We start from the raw sequence: 5943 nt of genomic DNA, 5'->3' as shown, positions 1-5943 counted from the left end.
AAGTGCATTTTAAACTTCTGTGCATTTTCCTAGAGCTCAGATTCTGAAAGGGATCTGTAACTCAAAAATACTTAGGAACTCTGGGGAATCCTGAAAAGAGAGGTAAAATTAAGTCCTAAATACCTGCCCTGTGACCACAGCAGTAGAAAGGCAATCGGCAGGAGAATACACCTGGGCTTTGGATCCAGAATGGGTTGAGTTTGAATCCTCATCCTATCATTCACAAACTTTGACATTTGGCAGATTACTTAATCTCTGGTCCCAATATTCTCATTTGCAGTTTGTGGATAACAATGATACCTACAGAGCTGTTGTGAGGATTGGAGGCGGTGATCCTACTGAACTTGGTTAATGGCCAGTTCCCAATAAATGTAACCTTTAATAATGACAATGTAAGTGGAGTATGAGGCAGTGGTTTTTGTAGAAAGCAGAAGTAATGCAAATATACCTATTTTCCTATTTTTTTTTTAAAACAAAAACTCTTATTTTTCTCTTTATAAAGTTATACATCTTGGTGTTATAGGAAATTGAGAAAATACAGGCAAATAAAAAGAAGAGAATGGTTACCACCCAGAGAGACATTTTGATGTACATCCTTCTTTTCTAATCATAAGTTTTATAACAGAACTGTGACGATGTAATATGCATTTTGTTTGTTTAATAATATACGTAAACATCTTTCTGTGGCATTAAATATTCTTCTTTAATGACCTCCTTGACTTCCACTGAGTGGCTGAATCGTAACTTGTTTAACATATTTCTAGCTGTTGGTTATTTAGGTTGTTCCTAATTTTTTGGTACTCTCAATGAATATTTGTGTAGTGAAATCGTTCTGTCTTTTGAGGCAAGTTTTTTAATAACAGGGTAAGAAAATAACCAAGTAAGTATGCAAAGATTTCACTACTAATCTTTGAAGATGTTGCCTTGGCTATCCCAAAATACAAGAGTTTAAGAAATGAAATAATGGGAAAGTCAATATTTTTTTTTAAAGATTTTATTTATTTATTTGAGAGAGAGAGAATGAGAGAGAGCACATGAGAGGGGGGAGGGTCAGAGGGAGAAGCAGACTCCCTGCCGAGCAGGGAGCCCGATGCGGGACTCAATCCAGGGACTCCAGGATCATGACCTGAGCCGAAGGCAGTCGCTTAACCAACTGAGCCACCCAGGTGCCCCTGGGAAAGTCAATATTTTAATGCTAAGATCATGTTCTATTTTGAATGACTGTCTCCCATAGCACCTGGCACATACTCATGAAGGAACAAATCTGGGAATCTGGAGCTTGTAATTGCTGGGACAAGTCAAATAACAGATCACTTTCTGTACCTAAATATTTGTAGGAAAAGTGACTTGTGTTCCTTCACCCTGGTTAAGAGTCACATGCTTTTTCTTTCTCCAAATTAAATGTTCTATGTTCCAAGCCTCCATCCCACAGTGCTGGCAAGATAATTGAGACTTGTGCCCCACCCCAGGTTCATGTGAAGGCCTTTTGGTGTAACTCAGTGCAGCCGGGGAATAGCCCTCTGGCCTTTCGTTCACACTGATACCATAAATGTGCCCCTCATTCAGGTTGGTATGGCCCCTGAAAGGCCAACCGTTCTGCTCTTCACAGGGGTTCAGAGGTCTTCCAGCCTCCCAGGGCAACCCATATGGTTGCCTGCCCAGGGCAGAGAGAGGCCCAGATCCTCGCCACTCAAACGTCCTGCAAAGCCTTGCCCATGGCTCAACCTTGGGGAGGTTTTTAAAAATCTCCTTTCCTCCTGACTATTTGGCTCTCCATTCTTTCCTCATCTGGGACAGTTCAGCATAATTTCCCTCAAAGGCCCAAAGTGGAAGGGGATCTCTTCTTGAGCCTGAGAATGGTTACTTCCAGTCCTGCCACACAGTGGCCCTGAGGGGTGAGTGATCAAAAGACCAAGCCCCTTCTAAGGAGTGGGGAAAGGGGGCAGAGGGAAAACATCTATAAAATTTCAAAGCATCCTTTGTAATATGAAAAGAATGGAAACAACATAAATGTCCCCCAGTGCTTACATAAATGACAGTGCACCCAAACGTTGGAATACTATTCAGCTGCTGTGACCAAAGATGACCACAATATTTCCCATCCCACAGGTCCTTCTTACAATGTGACTTTGAAACCTCTGCCATGGAGATTTGGGGTCTATTGCCCTCCCCTTGAAATCAGTCAGGCTTTTTCTCTTTCTTTTCTTTTTTCTTTCTTTCTTTTTCTTTCTTCCTTCCTTCCTTCCTTTCCTTCTTTCTTTCTTTCCTTTCTTTCTCTTTCCTTCCTTCCTTCCTTCCCTTCCCTTCTTTCTTTTCTTTTCTTTTCTTTTCTTTCTTTCTCTTTCTTTCCTTTCTTTCTTTCTTTCTTTCTTTCTTTCTTTCTTTCTTTCTTTCTTTTCTTTCTTTCTTTCCTTTCTTTCTTTCTTGTAGGCACCATGCCCAGCATGGAGCGCAATGTGGGGTTTGAACTCAAGACCCTGAGATCAAGACCTGAGCTGAAATCAAAAGTCTGATGAACTGACTGAGCCACCCAGGTGGGACCCCTTGGTCAGGCATTTATGACTTTCAACCAACTAAGTGCAATAGAAGTGAAACTATGTGCCTTTCGAGGCTAGATTGTAAAAGACTTTACAGGGTCCTCTTTGTTTGCTGGAACACTGGCTCTTGAAGTCCTTAGCTGGCATTTAAGCACAGACTGCTCTGAGACTGCCATGGTGTGAGGAAGCCCAAACTAGCCCACACAGAGAGTCACGAGGAGAGGGCCAGACAGCCTTCAGCTGTTTCATTCCCATGCCCTGTCCCCACCCTGGCCACTCTCTGACTGTAGGTCTATGAGACACCACCCAGTCAAGCTCTTAGCAAATTCCTACCCACAGAAACTGCAAATTAGCAAAATGATAACTGTTGTTTTAAGCCACTGAGTTTTGGAGTGATTTGTTACTCAGTAATAGATAGCCAGAAAGGAGCTCTTTATGCACTGATATGGAACAGCCTTCAACTGTTCATTTTTAAAAAATGTAAAATAGTGTATATTGTATGTCCCTTTTGTTTAAAGAGATATAGTCTTGTATCTGCATAGATCACTGGTTTGCCAACCCTCTGTGTGCATTAGAATCTCCTGGGGGGCTTTTAAAAATATCAATGCCTGAGCCCACTCTACTCGAATTCAATCGATCATAATATCTGGGAAGGGGACCCAAACATTGTTATCTTTTAAAAGTTCTCCAGGAGATTCTGGTGGGTAGCCAGGACTGAGAACTGTTGGTATAGAATAACCAGAAGGTAACACAAGAAACTGGTGCTGTGTTTGCTTCCAGAAGGAACAATGGGGTAAGAATGGATAGTGTGGGAGAAAGACTTACTTTTCATCCTAAACTTTTTGATCTTTTAAATTTACTTGTACATGTTACCAGTTTTCAAGAACAATCAAATTAAAAAAAAAAAAAGAAAAAAAGTAAAACACCCATAGCAGTGAAAATAAATCAGAATAGCAAATCGGGAATAGTCTATTCAATAATGGGAGTCAGCCTGGGACCCACTAGAGCAAGGCCTCAGAGCAAGTGACCTGTCCTACCTGGGAAGTGTGGCTGGTCAGCAAGTGCTGCAGAGGTAATTCCTCAAGTGGCCTCTCACCTGAAATGACTTACTTCTTGGCCCACAACACCCCCACTTTAGTTACTCTTTGGAAAGTGGTTGGGGACAGAGTAATGGCTATAATATGCGACCCTCCAGCTACCAGCGCCTCTGTGAACTCTGAGACCAACAGGAGGGAAAATGCCCAGGCTTACATGGCTTCTGGCTGGCTGGGCGGCTGACCTGCTGTTATTGAGGAAAAGCAGATTAGCAGGGATTTGGTTATCTGTTTCACCTCTTAGATTCCTGCAGCAGGGGCCTAGAGCATTGATGAAGGTAAGTAGGAATGGCAGACCCAAGTCTGCTTCCAGGGGCCCCTTGGGATGTGTGTGTGGGGAGGCAGAGAGGCCCACTGCATTAAATAGCAGTTGGAGATGCTGAACTGGGAGGGAGAGAGGCACCAATGACTTGCCTAAAGCTCCTCTCTAGCACCTTCCCCTTGCATTGGGTCAGTGCCACAGGTTCTTGGGTTTTGGCATCTGGCAGCTCTCAGTTTGAAAATTCACCTCTGTCCCACCTCAAAATCCACTTCTGGCTAGTTGCATGACCTCTTAAGTAACTTAATATTCTGACCCTCAGCTTCCTCATCTGTAATGTGGATTGAAAAGCATGAAATAAGAGAAAGAAAATCATAGCCATTATTAAATTATTAAATAGACACCAGTTTTTATTGGTGTCTATTACATGCAAGGATGCAAGGTGGATTCTTACATTTGACCAACACAATGGGTGTAGTGGTTAAGAGTGGGCTTTGCCATCAGATGTAACCGGGTTAAAATCATATTACTGTCACTTACTAACTGGGACCTTGGGCAAGTCACCTAACATCTCTGAGTCTCATTTCCTCACCTATAAAGGGAGCATCATAACATAGCACCTCCTTGAAAGCTGCTATTAGGATTAAATTAAATAATGAATGTGAACAGTTTTGTGCATCCAGAAATATACATCCAGAAATCAGCATCTGTTGCCACTGTATGTTTTGCAGGCCTACAGGGAGTTGGCAAAGTACTTTACGCTCATTGTCTTACTTGACCATCTCCAGGTCTAGGAGGGAGGGGCACATTAGGTGTGGGGGGTGGGGGTGGGGCATCAACTACCTTTGGAGAAATGAGAACACTGATGGCTACTGACTTATCTCCAGTCACAAGGGACAGCATCAGGAGTAGAACCCAGGTGTTCTGATTCCCAATATGGCTTGTGACTTCTGGAAGCTCTGGATCTGATGGTTAACAGAAACTTGATCATCTCTAGACAAGAAATGGAATTCCTTAAAATTACTGTGAAGAGGTTCACTGGAAAGGGAAGGAAAGGAAGTTAACCATTTTGCTTCTTTCACAGGTGCTCTTGACCTTCCACTCCCATCCCTTCCCCGCTCCCACCCGCTATAAACAAGAGGAAGAAAGGATGAATAAACATGTATTCAATATCAGAGAGGGCCCAGTTAGGGGGCAGATCATTAAAGCAGGATGACACGGTAGGATGTGACTGGCAGGGTAGGTAGGCCTCTGTGGGGAGAGAGAATGGGCTTTTAGTTTACGACCTGAGACTAGAAAGAAACCAGGCATTAGGAACCAGTGTTCGGGTCCCAAAAGAGAACAAGCTTGGCGGGCAAAGGAGTCCAGGATGGGTGGAGAGCAGAGAGGGAAAGACAGATGTCCGGTGAGGAGAAAGGCGCCAGGGCCCAGAGCATTCAGGGCCTCAAAAGAATAGCGAGGAATTTGATTTTATCTATATATAAATGTCAAGACAACCCACTGATGATTTTAAATGAGGTTGGAATTATATTTCATATTTATTCTTACATTTTTATTCACATGTTAAAAGGCAACTCTGGCTATTGGGACCTTCAGTGGAGAGTAGGTTACACTGAGGGCAAAATCCCCTAATTTCCCAGCTGACCTTTTCCCATTCTGGGCCTTCATTCCCCATCTACAAGGCGGGGGTGGGAGGGAATGGGGTTCCAAGGAATCAGCGATCAAGACCTTGCCCTCACGCAAACGCAGAACACTTAACAGCCCTAGACAGAACGCTTCCGGATTTCTCCTGACACTTTTTCCTCCGTACGCTTTCAGAGTTAAAGCGGAAAACCGGCAATAACTCCTCGCGGCTGCGATCGGAGGAGGAATCGCCCTAAGAATCTGGGACTCGTGGCTCCGCTGCCCAGGGCAGCCAATGGTGAGGAGGAGAGCAGCCAGGGGGGCGGTACCCCCGCGGGCCGGGCCGAGTCATTGGCTGGCGGCCGCGTCGCTCGCCGGCGGGGCCACGTGACTGCCACCTCCTGAATGGTTATACTGGTTGGGTCTTCCG

The sequence above is a fragment of the Neomonachus schauinslandi genome, chromosome 7 (genome assembly GCF_002201575.2).
Source record: "Neomonachus schauinslandi chromosome 7, ASM220157v2, whole genome shotgun sequence".
In the NCBI taxonomy this organism is placed as follows: domain Eukaryota; kingdom Metazoa; phylum Chordata; class Mammalia; order Carnivora; family Phocidae; genus Neomonachus; species Neomonachus schauinslandi.
Note: the sequence above shows the minus strand (reverse complement) of the source record.